This window comes from Mus caroli, unplaced genomic scaffold (genome assembly GCF_978045245.1).
Source record: "Mus caroli unplaced genomic scaffold, Mus_caroli_1 scaffold_8, whole genome shotgun sequence".
In the NCBI taxonomy this organism is placed as follows: Eukaryota; Metazoa; Chordata; class Mammalia; order Rodentia; family Muridae; genus Mus; species Mus caroli.
In genome coordinates, this window is record NW_028227263.1 from 38123873 (window position 1) to 38139706 (window position 15834).

General features: G+C 39.4%; 1 pseudogene; it reads left to right on the top strand.

Annotated features, from left to right (window-relative positions):
* The first annotated feature begins 9473 nt into the window (after window positions 1-9473).
* On the top strand, window positions 9474-9531 carry LOC115031590 (U7 small nuclear RNA; annotated as a pseudogene).
* Window positions 9532-15834: the final 6303 nt, after the last annotated feature.

A 15834-nucleotide genomic window follows, 5' to 3' on the forward strand; every position in this document is an offset into this window, starting at 1 on the left:
TGTTCCTAAATTAACTCAAATTTATACCATAATTTGCAAAATCACTTTATGGCTCTTTAGTTTTCCATGTTTTTATCTATATGTATAAAAGTTGTTCTACAAAAACCTTTTACTACTGTAAATGTGATGTGCAGAAGAGAGAAGTGTTTTTAACTTTTGTATATGATGACTTTAGGGTAGCACAAACACAGCTCCTTTATAGCTCATGTTTCTCAGTCCTCTTTCGAGGTGCTTTACCGTTAGGAATGATGCCCGCACACTTCCAGGGTACCATGAGGCACTGTGTAAGGTAACAGGTTACACTTAAGTTCCTTGCTTTGCTCACCACCCTATGACATCAACAGTATAGAAAGATTCTTTGTCCTTCACAGTAGGAGCCTGAATATAAACCAGAATTACTGTTACCTTGATCTCTAGCCTCTTCTGGTTTCCCATCCCATCTCACTTCTTTCAGCTCTGAAAAACAGCATTGCTTTTAATTCTGTTGTGTCACAGGCATGGTGGTCTAGTAGAGCCAAGATTATATTAGGTATTCAAAAATCCCTGTATACATACAGGCCAACAAAGATATCTCTTGGAGTTAACCCACAATCTATGGCTCATTAAACAGAAATTGTAATTAAAGCAATCTCTATTAAAAAATGGTTTTTCAAGATGAGACATGTGAAGTAACTTTTTAAAATAATTTTTATAAAAATACACGTTCCTCTTTAAATAGGAGTCTGTCCAAAAATAGAGGTTATTGACATTCATTTATAGCTGGTAATTTTCCATTTTTCTAACCACTGTCATTTTTTTTCATCTCACATGAAGTGCCTATCCAGCATGATATACTAGAGACAGTCTCAGACACTAGGGACTGCAACCAAGTTGAGCACAGTTGATGTGGACAGATGAAGTTTGTACTTTCATAAGAAGCCTCCAAGTTTCTTTTCTTCCTCTGTATTTACTGTCAGTACCTGTCTTAGGTTCCACTTCCAGTGATGTTTTGTAAGTTAACTATGATAAATTTATCCAATTATGATTTATTCTCTAGACAACTTGAATAATGTATGAATGTCCACCCAGTTTCAATATTAAATATGAAAGCTGTGCTCATAATTAAAACTATACATTTTCTTATCAAAACATAGGGGACTTCATTACTCCCCATTTGAAAGTTTGAGACAGCTCCTGGAAACTGGAGTGGAATAGAGAGTCTTCTCCCAATTTAAATGATTCATGCTAGTTTCTTGTCTATCAAATGTTATACCAACTCTATAGTAGGAATGTTCAAGTGTGATAACTTTGCTACCAACTTTCAACCACTTGTAGAACAGAATATTCATTTGAAGAGTTGTAGGGTTGTACTTAATCTGAGTCTAGAAGTAATGTCAGAAAATGCTAAGCATGTCCTTTATAATAAAACATAAGGTTCTTAATTGTTTAACTGCTATGGAATTCAAATGAATTAGAAGTATTTAAGTGCAATCTTGAATTATGAAGTTGAGATGTATATATTAGGATGTCAACTTGATGTAAAGTATATGAGCAGTTACCTGATGGATCTTTTTAAATAACTGGTTTAATTCACAATCCTAAAGCATAGCTTCACTTCAGTATTTACAGTATCTTTGTCCATTCAACAACACTCCAATGAGGAAATAGCTGAGAATTACTCAAGGGTTTTATTTTTTTTTATTTTTATTAGGAAAATAAGTTTCTAGAGTCTTGAGTACTGGATAATTCTTTTGTCTTTCCCATCCATGGCAGCTAAAAAAAAAATATCACTCAAAATATTAAGGTTTACATGTTCTGCTCTCTTACAGGGAGCTACCATACCTCACAGTTCAAAGTGTTTTTTCAATCAGTAACATGATACTGACATGTAATTGTTATTTACTATGCAGCAAAAATGACTCAAGAACAGTAACACATGTGTCTATTTACATCTGTATAGGCAACTGCTTATGTTATTCTACTTTTAACATTTGTACTCAGATAAAATGCTTATGTATGTATAGGAATCCACAGTGCAAGATGCTGCTAGCCTGGGCACAAAGTATTAAAATTATCTTATGAAAAAAAAAAAAAAAAAGAATCGACAAATGGGACCTCATAAAATTGCAAAGCTTCTGTAAGGAAAAAGATGCTGTCAATAAGTCAAAAAGGCCACCAACAGATTGGGAAATGATTTTTACCAATCCTAAATCTGATAGGGGCTAATATCCAATATATACAAAGAGCTCAAGAAGTTGGAATCCAGAAATTCAAATAATGCCCTTAATAAATGGGGTACAGAGCTAAACAAAGAATTCTCAACTGAGGAATACCAAAGGGCTGAGAAGCACATGAAAAAAATGTTCAACATCCTTAATCATCAGGGAAATTCAAATCAAAACAACCTGAGAGATTCCACATCACATCAATCAGAATGGCTAAGATCAAAAAGTCAGGTGACAGCAGAAGCTGGCAAAGATGTGGATAAAGTGGAACACTCCTCCATTGCTGGTGGGCTTGCAATATTGTACAACTACTCTGGAAATCAATCTGGCAGTTCCTCAGAAAATTGGACATAGTACTACCGGAAGATCCAGCAATACCTTTGCAAAGAAATAATTTGCAAAACACAAGAAAGTGAAGAAGAAGGAATACCAAAATGTGGATACTTCCCTCCTTCTTAGAATGGGGAACAAAACACCCATGGAAGGAGTTACAGAGACAAAGTTTGGAGCTGAGACAAAAGGATAGACCATCCAAAAACTGCCCCACCCAGGGATCTATACCATAATCAGCCACCAAATGCAGACACTATTGCATATGCCCAGCATGGTTTTGCTGAAAGGACCCTGATATACCTGTATCTCGTGAGGATAGGCCAGTGCCTGGCAAAAACAGAAGTGGATGCTCAAAGGCATCTATTGGACGGAACACAGGGCCCCCAATGGAGAAGCTAGAGAAAGTACCCAAGGAGCTGAAGGGGTCTGAAACCCTATAGGTAGAACAACAATATGAAATAACCAGTACCCCCAGAGCTTGTATCTCTAGTTGTATATGTAGCAGAAGATGGCCTAGTCAGCCATCATTGAGAAGAGAGGCCCCTTGGTCTTGCAAACTTTATATGCCCCAGTACAGAGGAACGCCAGCACCAAGAGGTGAGAGTGGGTGGGTAGGGCAGTATGGCAGGTGGAAAGTATAGGGGAATTTCAGGATAGCATTTGAAATGTAAATGAAGAGAATATCTAATAAAAAAATTGATATATAAAAAAAGAATTCTCAACTGCAGAATACTGAATGGCTGAGAAGCACCATAAAAATGGTTCAATAACCTTAATCATCAGGGAAATGCAAATCAAAGCAAACCTGAGATTCCACCTCACACCAGTCAGAATGGCTAATACCAAAAATTCAGGTGACAGCAGATGCTGGCAATGATATGGAGAAAGAGAAACATTCCTCCATTGTTGGTGGGATTGCCAGCTGGTACAACCACTTTGGAAATCAGTCTGGTGGTTCCTCAGAAAATTGTACATAGTACTACTGGAAAATCCAGCAGTACCACTCCTGGGCATATACCCAGAAGATGCTCCTGCTTGTAATAAGGACACATGTTGCACTATGTTCATAGCAGCCTTATCTATAATAGCCAGAATCTGAAAAGGACCCAGATGTCCCTCAACAGAAGATTAGATACAGAAAATGTGGTACATTTACACTGTGAAGTACTACTCACCTGTCAACAACAATGAATTTATGAAATTCTTAGGCAAATGGATGGATCTGGAGGATGTCATCTTGAGTGAGGTAACTGTCTTAATTAGGGTTTTACTGCTGTGAACAGACACTATGACCAAGGCAAGTCTTATAAAAACAACCAATATTTAATTGGGGCTGGATTACAGGTTCAGAGGTTCAGTCCATAATCATCAAGGTGGGAGCATGGCACAGGCAGAGCTGAGAGTTATACATCTTTATCCAAAGGCTGCTAGTAGAAGACTGACTTCCAGGCAACTAGGGTGAGGATCTTAAGCCCACACTTATAGTGGCACACTTACTCCAACCAGGTCACACCTACTCCAAGAAGGCCACACCTAAAATTGTGCTACTCCCTGGTCCAAGAATATGCAAACCATCACAGTAACCCAATCACAAAAGAACACACATGGTATGCACTCACTGATAAGTGGATATTAGCCCCGAACTTAGAATACCCAAGATAAAAATTTTAAAACTCATGAAACTCAAGAAGACCAAAGTGTGGGTGCTTCATTCTTTCTTTGAGTGGGGAACAAAATACCCATGGACAGAGTTACAGAGACAAAGTTCGGAGCTGAGACTGAAGGAGTGACCCTCCAGAGACTCCGCCTCCTGGGCATCCAATCCATAAACAACCAGCAAATGTAGACAGTATTGCATATACTAACAAGAATTTGCTGACAGGACCCTGATATAGCTGTCTTTTGTGAGGCTCTGCCAGTGCCTGGCAAATACAGAAGTGGATGCTCATAGTCATCTATTGGATGAAACACCGTGTCCCCAGTGAAGGAGCTAGTCAAAGTACCCAAGGAGCTGAAGGGGTTTGCAGCCCTATAGGAGGAACAATCATATGAACTAGCCATTACCCCCAGAGCTCCCTGGGACTAAAACAACCAATCAAAGAAAACACATGATGGGATTCGTGTCTCTAGTTGCATATGTAGCAGAGGATGGCCCAGTTGGCCATCAGTGGGAGAATGGTCCTTGATTTTTTGAAGATTCTATGCCCTAGTATAGGGAAAAGCCAATGCCAGGAAGTGGGAGTGGGTCGGTGTGGGAACAGTGGGTGGGTGGAGGGTATACGGGATTTTAGGAAAGGAAACTAGAAAGGGAATAGCATGTGAAATGTAAATGAAGAAAACATTTAATTAAAAAAAAAAAAAGAAAGGTAGAGGAAGGTATCATAAACCAGTCTTCAGGATGTCAAATTCTTTGTGAAATAGTATGTCAAAGATTGGAATTGTGTTATAGGTAGATACAGGATTACCATTGAACAATTCACTCCATCTAGATATTGTGTATTTATGGTATTACATAAACAAGTAGATACTAAAGAAATGTTGCTGAATTAAATAATTCTCATGAAATAATACTTTGATGTATAGTACATTTGAAAATAGTCAACATTTTAATACTTAGAACATTTTGGAGAAGAATATATGGAACTATTATGAGTGGTAAAGATAGATGTGGAGAGTGGTAAAGGGAGAGTGTTTGTAGCTTACATAGGCTAGCAGTGAAATCCCTATTGGGCAAATAATATTTGCTCTGGAAACTGAGATGGGATCACAAGTATGGAGCATAAGCTAAAATGTGCAATAGAAAATAGGAATTACACTGATCCTGATAATTTCAAGAAATAAAAGGGAAGTCAGGAAAATCAAAGGAGAGAATCTTGGAAGAGAGGAGAGTAAATGAACTACACTGTGAAGTGAAGGGAAGCAATTAATATTTGTAAATAGTAATAGTGCAATCATGAACATATTTATAAACATGGCTACAATATAGACACTTTATATCATGAAAGTTACAAGCTAAAATAACCACCAGCCCGAGAAGAAATGCCTACTCTTGTTAATAGTGGCACAAATATCATGGGAGCTACCAAACACTTATTGACTGGATCTAAGTTGCACAAGGTCTACAAAATGATACCATACCTAACACCACTATCAGGGCCAAAACCTAAGGTAGAGAAGTCATAGACCCTAGAAGAAGCAAAATACCACCATTAGTTTGATAAATAGGTATAATATCAAACCAATTTGCAATGACTTGTCATTATACTCCGGATTAGTTCATCTTCCAACCATTATCAGAGGAGATTCTTTGTGCAGTAGATGGTAATTTACATACAACTTACCAGTGTGAGGATAATTAGAGACTAAAATGTGAAGTTATGAATAGAACATGTATATCACACACTCTTCTCTCCAAATTTAACAATTATTGTGATAGACTAGGTGGAGATACTGGAAAAGCTGGAGGTGGTGGATGACTACAAAGAAACATTACTTTTAGGACATAAAAGAATGGTTGTAGGTATGACTCATGGAAGTTGTATCAGTGTCTATAAGCAGAAAAGCAGAAACAATACTAACATAAAGAGAGGAACTGGGCACAGTGTCCAACTCTAACTGAGGTTTTACTGGCAATTGAGTCATTTCCTTTAAGAGTGTCTTCCCAGCAGGCTAATCATGCATCAATAGATACCTACAAACCTAAAAGTATACAGAAAGTCCAAACTGAAACATAGTGTTTATTTTATAGGAGATGGGGCTACAAGGCTGAGCAGAGCTGGGAATGAGGGTAAACATGTTCAAATATATTGTATTAGGTTCAAGAAGGTACATTTGAAAATATAAAGAGGAAAATGCAATGAAATATAATACCTATACACACTGGAAGAAACAGATTAGGGCCAAAGGAGAAATACCAAGGCTTATAACCAAACCTGATATGGTGGTTACATTGGACTTGCAGGATTAAAATTATTATATTAAGTTTTACCAACAACTGATTGCTCTATAACAATGTCTTCCTATAAAATTGTCTTTTCAGGGCATCCTTAATCTCATTATTCCGAAGGCTGTAGATGAGGGGATTCAACACGGGGATCAACACCATGTAGAAAAGAGACACCACCTTGTTCTGGTCCCTGGAGTAGGTGGACTTTGGCATCACATAAATGAATAGATCGTTCCATAGTAGAGAGTGACTGCAGTGAGGTGGGAGGTGCAGGTGGAGAAGGCTTTTTGGCGACCCTCAGTGGAGCGCATCTTCAAGATGGTGATGAGGATATAGAAATAAGATATGACTATAACAAACAATGTGGTCATTGTGAATGAGCCTGCAGAAAATGAGATAACAATTTCTGAGATACTCACATCAGAACAGGAGAGTTCCATCATAGGAGATAAATCACAGAAAAAGTGATTGACCTTATTTGGGCCACAGAAGAGAAAAGAAGAGGGTGATGAAGCGGTATCCATGTCTGACTCTTCTCCAGTAATCTGCTTGTTATCGCCAATGTCCAGCTGATGGTAATGAACTGAAACAGATGTTCTTGAAAGAGATGAATCAACTTGAGATTTAACAAATCGGGTCAATTTCTGAAATGCCCAAGGACCGAAGGAAATCAATAATAGGAGTCCCAATAGGGGGCCGAAAAGGGAGGGCAACAAGGTCGAAAGCTAGGGAGAGGTTGAAAACCAACTTTGCTACCATGACTCTTATTCTCTCTATCTTTTTCTTTTTTCTAAACTGGCAGTAACCTTGGCAATGCTATCTTTAACTAATCCAGTTTTATCAACATATATGCAGCATTCTTCCTTAAGTGCAGCATATAAGCCTTCTTGTTGTAGAAAGAGCAAATCTACTCCCCTTCTATTTTGAAGGGCAACTTCTGAAAGGGAGACCAAGGAATCAATAAGATCATCTAGGCCCCTTTTTATATTCTCTATATCTTGGCTGATAGCCTCATTGAGCAGATGGTAATTGTGCGCATTTTGTTGAGACAACATTAGGGCTGCAATTCTGGTCCCAGTCCCAGCAGCACCCAGGCTAAGAAGGATTGCAAGAGTCACTGCCGAGATAGGCTCCCTTTTGTGGCAGGATGGCAAGGAGGCATCTCGATCCCAAAACTTCAGTAAGTCATCTGACTCATGAATACTAAAATTTGGAAAAAGCCAAACCAAGACACAATAATCTCTATTATTTAGAAAATCTTGTATAATAATGTAGCCTGTAAGGCCCGTGGAACATGCCAAAAAGGTGTCATTTGGGGTAAGAAGATAAGAAAACCCATTTTTATTTACTCTAAACGTGTTATTGCAAATCTCTAGCAAGGGCCATGGTGGAAGCATGCCTGGGCCCAATATACAACTTCCTATCCCAGAGAGTTCTGTCAAGGTAAGCTGAACTGACTCGAAGGGAAGCTGCCTAGCATCTGAAAGCAGGGTAAAATTTCTGGCAACGAACTGCGCATAGGACTCTTGGGGCCCTTGTATATTCTTGGTTAGAGGCATAGTCAGCATCCCTGCAGCAGGGACAGCTGGGCGAGGACACCAGGGGAGAACCCTAATTGTTTTATGTCTGCAGCAAAATTGCCTTTACTGCAGATTTTATCAGCAGTCCAGAAGGCTGTCTTACTAGTAGGATTCTTTCTATTATTTGAAGCCAAATTTTCTCCTCTGTCCACAAACTTTGACTTCCAAGTTAAATATTGGCCTCTAGTGAGGACAGACTGAACAACTTTATTCCATTCATTGGGTATCAAGTAGCCTTCTCCTGCTAAACCTTCTAATATATAGATCCTGTGAACGGGGCATTAACCCCATAATTTCAAGGTTCATAAGTTCAAGGCCAGCTGGGACAGAAAGAGTCCAGGCCCAGGTGTGGTAGAAATGTTAATTTCAGGGCAGGGTCCCACCCAGCTATTTTGCATCTGTATTTAACAGAGGCAGGCAGGTCTCTGAATTCTTTTGCAATATTAAAAGTAAATGCAGCCTTCCTGTCTCCTAAGAAGCAAAGATGCTGATTCATAGGATAATCACAAGGCAAAGTGAAATACATAATTGAATTGATTGTAAATAAAAACATTAGGCAAAATACCCAAAAAAGGGGAGAGAGAACCAGTAGAGACCATATTCAGTGGATAGGCAAGGACCCCAGTTGAGAGATGGAGCCACATACCCACCTCAAAAATATTAATCTAAAACTTCTCCTGTTTAAAGGAAGTGACAGAGAGAGGAGCAGAAACTGAAGTAAAGGCCATGCAGAGAATGTTCCACCAAGGGAATCCATCCCATCTGCAGACACCAAATCTGACACTATTACTGATGCCAAGAAGTGCTTACTGACAGGAGCCTGGTATAGCTGTCCTCTGGGGGACTCTGCCAGAGCCTGACCAATTGAGAAGTAATGCATGTAGCTAAACATTGGACTGAGTGCAGGGACCCCAGTGGAGAAGTTAGGCAGTGACTGAAGGAGTTGAAGTGGTTTACAACCACATAAGAACAACTACAATATTAACCACTCCCCTCTCCTACAGCTCCCTAAACTACCAAACAAAGAGTACACAGCAGGGCACCCCAGTGGCTCCAGATGCATATATAGCAGAGGATTGCTTTATCTGGCATCAATGGGAGGGGAGCCCCTGTTGAGGCTAGATGACCCAGTCTATGTGAATGCTAGAGCCCTGAGTCAGAAATGGATGGGTGGGTGGGAGAGCACCTTCTTAGGCAGGGAGAGGGGGAGGGAATAGGGCATTTGTGGAGGGGAAACTGGGAAGGGGGATAACATTTGACATGTAAATAAAATAAATAAAATAACAAATGTGAAACGAACAAAACAAAAAAAAATGGCTTTTGGTCTCCATGAGATGATCTAGCAGTAATCAATTGTAGTTTTTAAAAATTTTCTCTAACAAGAGCTGAGCTGTCTTGAGATCTCTGGAGAACAAAAACAGCTCTTTTAGGATTTTTCTGGCTTTCTGATTTTGATCAGAAAACCGAAGAATTTTTCTAACAGGATGTCTGACTTTGTAGGAAGATCCAAGAATTTTTTTATAGCAGCTTGAGCACTGTAAGTATCTTGTGCCACAGTGACATGTAAAATGCTTTCTGGGAGAACAGAAAGTCTTTCTTTCCAGGGTTAGAGAGACTTCTATATGTCTGCTGCTCTAATGTCCAAAACTGAGTAGAGGAATTTCATATTAATAATCAAAAGGCAATTTGGGATATTTCTGCTCTGATTCTTGGAGCAGATGCCAATATGCATTAATTTGGTACCTATATTTTACAGGTTTCATTATATTTATTTTTGTCACTTTAATTCTGTGCTGGACTGTTTGTATTGTTTGTGTGTGTGTGAGTATGTGTATGTGTCTGTCTGTCTCTCTCTCTGTGTGTGTGTGTGTGTGTGTGTGAATTCAATAAAGAAGCTTAGTGACAAGCACTTTCACTCACGTTAGCCATCATGTTGGCTTAATGTTCTTTATTTTCAAGATCTATCTATATTTTTATTTTATTATTTATTTATTCATTTGCCATCCCAATGTCAACCCTCCCTTTCTTTCCATTTCCCTCCTCCAGGAACTCTTCCCATCATTCCCCTCCTCTTCTTATCTGAGAAGAGGGAGCCCTGACCAGGGCATCATCTACCCACAACCTGGCACATCAGTCAGTACAGGACTAGGCACATCTTCCCTTACTGCAGCCATAAAAGGTAGCCCAATTAGGGGAACAGGATCAACAGGCAGGCAACAGATTCAGGGAGAGCCCCAATATAGTTGTCATGGGATCCACATGAAAACCAAGCTGCACATCTGCTATATATGTGCAGAAGTGGATGGAGGCTAGGTAAAGCCCATGCTTGCTTTTGGTTGGTGGTTCAGTGTTGGGGCCAGTCTGTGTCTCTCAAGTCTGGGTTTGAGCCTGGAATGCATCTTGGAATGTGGAAGAAAAGAGGGAATCTAGGGGGGTAAAAAGAGAAATGGAGTCAAGACTGAATTCTGATCAAGACTCAACTTTAATGTAGGCAAACATGCTTTATAAAGAAGAGGATAGGCCCATTCCCAGTCATGCAAAGTTCCTTTGAAGTTGAAGATCACAGTGCTAACTCTGGAAGATCTTGCCAAACCAATTCAGCCTCAGACAGGTGGCAGGTAGTGGCATATCAAAGGAGAGGGATGAGAAGCAGCACAGCAGGTGGCTCAGCCTGAAAGGAGGTAACAGTTCAGTCTTTATGAACCCTCAAGGTTCCAGGCTAGTTGGCACTGTCAGTCTTCCTGTGGAGTCCCTATATTCTTTTGGTGCCTCAATTCTTCCCCCTATCTCTTCCATAAGACTCCCTGAGATCTATCAAATGTTTAACTGCAGGTCTCTACATCTGTTTATATTGACTGTTGGATAGAGCTTCTCAGAGGGCAGTTATGCTAGGCTCCTCTCTGCAAACATAACAAAGTTCCATTAATATTATCAGGGACTGGTTCTTGCCCATGGAATGGGTCTCAATTTGGACCAGTCATTGGTTAGCCATTCCCTTAGGCTTTGCTCCATCATTGTCCCTGAACATCTTGTACTCAAGACACAATTTGCATTGAAGAGTTTGTGGATGGGTTACTGTCCTAATCCCTACACTTAGAGTACTGCCTGGCTATAGGAGTTGGCCACTTCAGGCCCCATATCCCCCACTGCTAGGAGTTTCAGGTAGAGTCACCACCATAAATTCCCTGCAGCTTTCCCTATCCCAGTCTCTGGCATATCCTAGAGAAGCCTCCTCCCTGCACACCACCTATTTCCTTTCTCTTTCCCTTGATCTCCCTACACTTGATGCTCCCACCTCATTGCTCTCCCCATCCCCTCTCCCACCCAGTTCTCTCCCACAAGTCACCTCCAATATCTATTTTATATCTCCTTCTGAGAACTAGCTAATTATGCTCAATTGTGAGTTCCTTGTTATTTGGCTTCTTTGGATCTGTGGATTGTAATGTGGTTATCAGTTACTTTATGGCTAAGATCCAAATATAAGTGAGTACATACCATGCATGTACATTTGTATATAAGTTAACTCACTCGGGGTGATATTTTCTAGTTCCACCCATTTGCCTGTAATCCCCATGATGTCCTTGTTTTCAATAGCTGAGTAGTATTCCCTTGGGTAAATGAACCACATTTTCTTTATCCTCTCTTCATTTCATGGACATTTGGGTTACTTCCAGTTTCTGGCTATTACAAAACAAAAGCTGCTATAAATGTAGTTGAGCACGTGTTCTTGTGGGATGGTAAAACAGTTGACTTTTGTATTAAAATTATTCCCTATTTATTGAGAAACTGCCCCAATTGATTTCCAGAGTTGTTACAAAAGTTTGCATTCCCACCAGAGGTGGAAGTGCACTCCCATCTTTTCCAGCAGTTGTTATTTTGTTGATAAAGCTTCTGTCTGCAGTTCCTGTTCACTTGCATAGATGTTTATATCAAGGATTTCCTTGGTTTGTTTTTTGTTTGCTTCTGTTTTGACTTTTAGGTCTTGAAAACTTTTGTTAGTTTCCTTCATCTGGTTATTGTTTCTTCACTGTCTTGTCATTCTTTAAGAGATTTATTCATTTCCTTCTATTGTTTGAGTTTTCCTGGATTTAATAAAGATATATTTGTTTACTTTTTAAGTACCTCTATCATCTTTATGAAATTGTTTTAAAATTATTTTCTTGTGCTTCAGCTGTGATATAATATTCATGGCTTGTTGTAGTACAACTCAAGTGTTGCCAAAATGTCCTGGCTGTTGTTGATTTTATTATTACCTTGCTGATAGCCATCTAGACCTGGGGTAATATTAGTTTTAGGTGTCAATTTCTGAGTTTATCTTTTTTGGGTGGGCGTTTTTCACTTAGTTCCTGTTTTCTTTCTTGTTTTCCAGCCTGAGTGGCCTGTAGATCTGGTGGCCAGCTAATCCTCATGCCCAGTAGTGTGTCTCCAATAAGTTTTGGTGGCCTGCATGCCTCTGTGGTTTGGGTATCTTGCATTGCCTCTGGGGTTCTGGAGTTTTGGAGTTCTGGGGCAGTGTGACTTATGGAGTTCCGTACGGGTATGGCCATTGGGGTTGCAGATAGCAGTGTGGTGTCGTGTAGAGTGAGAGTTTCTAGGGTTCAGGTTAATGGTGTGTCCTGAGGTAGACTAGAGACCTTCTGCCAGAATTGTAGACCAGGACATGAAGATCAGGGCATCGAGTGTTGTTCAGGGATGCTAGGCAGGCTCTGAAAGAGCACTGGACATGTGTGGGTAGGGTCTTATTTGTTATTCTGAATGCCTGTGTGAACTCCAGTAGAGCAAGGGTCAACTATTTACTTGTGTGATAATTAATTTATTTAACATTAATTTTATTTTTTATATCACTCCACTAACCTACTCCCCACTACCTTAAGGCTCTACAATATGTAAAACAACATTGTATTGAGTTGTGGGAACACAATGTTAAAAATCTGTAAGAGACTCAGGCCAGTGGAGGTCAGCTACTTCTTACAGAATATCTGTAGGAACATCATGGAAGAGAGTGCAGGAAGTGTGTAAGAGCTGAAGGACCAGGATGGCTTCTGTGATAAGCTTTTTAGACATTATAGGGAAGCCAGATCCATGAAACCTAACAATATGACTGCCTAAACAAGACCTAATAATAATAACAACAACAGTTGATGTGAAAAATGAGTAGGGAGATTTTACAAGACACTATTCCTAGATAATGAAATATAGGCAATCAAATGCTGCTGAAGATTTTCCTTCTGGGGTGTGCTCCTGATAATTTATCCAATCCCAATATGTATGTAAATACAACACTGAACTGACTTGGTGTGTGTGTGTGTGTTGTGTGTGTGTGTGTGTTTGCTTGAACTTTCTATATGATGAAGGATAAACTTGACCTCAGATCCTTCTATTTTCATCTACTGATCTCCTAAGTATTTATATTATAGATGTCTGCCACTACATCACTTTTATGTGCTATTAGGTATTGAGCCCAAACAACTAAATTTCCATCTATTTTCAGATTTTTAACAATTATTTATTTTAGTGTGTGTGTGTGTGTGTGTGTGTGTTTATGTTTCTCTAATGGATGTTTGTGCGTGGCTTGCAATTTGATACCTGAAGAGATCAGGTGAAGCCATCACATCCCTTGAAAGTAGAGTTATAGACAGTATAATGTAAATTCAGATTATCTACAAAATCAAGTGTTTAAATGCTGAGCTATCTCTCCAGAACCAATTTTGAAGATCTATTTTAAATTTTGTTCTTGCTTCTTATTGAAAATTGATTCTTTTCTTATGAAATATATCCTGATTACATTTTCTTACCTCTCTAATTCCCCACATTTATCTACACCTACCATTCCCTCCAGATACATTCTTTCTATTTTTTTTAAGAAAACAACAGGCTTCAAAGAGATAACTATAAAACATAACAAAATAAAATATGATAAGATAAAACAGCATAGTATAATGTATACAGGTAACATGCCCCTTGAGTATATGTGATTTTGTGTCAATTTAAAAGACATCTTACATTTTAGTATTTATTTTTTAAAAAGAATGTGAACTTGGAAAATTAGTTCAAAACTCAGACTTTTGCATTTCTTAACATTAAAACATGAAACAGTCATAAAAAAGTTGGACAAGGCTAATCAACAGAAGAAAAAGAGTCCCCAGATAAGGCACAAGAATCAGAGACCAATTCATTCACACACTTAAGAGTCCAATAGAAATACTAAACTGAATACTGTAATATATATAAGAGAGAACCTGGCACAGATCCATGCAGGTTCTGTGCTTGCTGCTTTAGGTTCTATGAGCTCATATGAGCAAAGCTCATATTTAGTGGACCTTATTCTTCTTCTTCTGATGTTCTCAAACCCCTCTAGCTCTTAAATTCTTTCCACCTTTTCTTTGTGGGCTTCCCTGAACTCTGTGAAAAGGGGTTTGATTGAGAAGTTATCCCTTTTAGAACTGTGTTCTCTCTCTCTCTGTCTCTCTCTCTCTCTGTCTCTCTCTTTGTCTCTTTCTCTGTATCTCTCTCTCTCTCTCTCTCTCTCTCTCTCTCTCTCTTTCTCTCTCTCTCTCTCCTTCTCTCTCTTTCTCTATCTGTGTGTGTGTGTATGTGTGTGGAGGGAGTGCTCTGTGTGTGGATAATATCTGGCTGTGTATATATATGTTATAATTTGCTGCAAAATGAAGCTTCTCTGAAGATGGATAAGTAAGGCACTGATCTATCTATAAGTATAGCAGAATGTAGCAGATAAAGTGGTCATTTTATCACTACATTATTTGGTTTTACCTTAAATCTCTGGGGTATCTACTTTAAAGCTCTTGGTCACTCAAGTAGTGTCAGGTACGTGTTCTATCTCATAGACTGGGGTTGAAAGACATTGATTGGTTACTCTCACAAGCTTTGCTTTGTTTTGTGTTTGTTTTGTTTTTGCCTTCAAACAAAGTTACTGATCATGTCTTTATATCTAGGGTTTCAGGAGGTTCTTGGTCTGCCAAAGACATCAGTCTAACCTCAAATCAGAGACAATGAAAGGCAAGAATTATTACATCAACACAAAGAAAAAGTCTACTCCAGAGAATTGTTGCAGTGTGGAAATGTGAAAGAAAATCCCAGAGGCATTGGAGTCAGCAGATCAAAAGGTGAGCAGCAAGACTGTCCCCAGAGAACTAGAAAGTACATCAGCCCTTGGGTGAAGTGGTTGAAGGTTACACACACCATAGTTCATTTTCTGGTAAAGAATGGAGACTGAAGTGGGCATTCAATTAAATATGAAAATAAGAAAGTAAAGTATACTTTTTTATTTTAAGGCATTTTTTACTAGATATTTTCTTCATTTACATTTCAAGTGCTATCCTCAAATCCCCCCTATACCATCCCCTCGCCCTGCTCCCCAAACTACCCACTCCTGCTTCCTGACCCTGGCATTACCCTGTACTGGGGCATATGTTCTTAACAATACCAAGGGCCTCTCTTCCCAATGATGGCAGACTAAGCCATCTTCTGATACATATGCAGCCAGAGACACGAGCTCTGGGGGTACTGGCTAGTTCATATTGTTCCAACTATAGGGTTGCAGACCCCTTCAGCTCCTTGGGTACTTTCTCTGGCTCCTCCATTGGGGGCCCTGTGTTCCATACAATAGATGACTGTGAGCATCCACTTCTGTATTTGCCAGGCCATAGCCTCACAAGAGAGAGCTATGTCAGGGTCCAGTCAGCAAAATCTTGTTGGCATCTACAATAGTGTGGTCTCCCTTCCCCCAGCCTGGAACCTGCTGGCTCAGGGG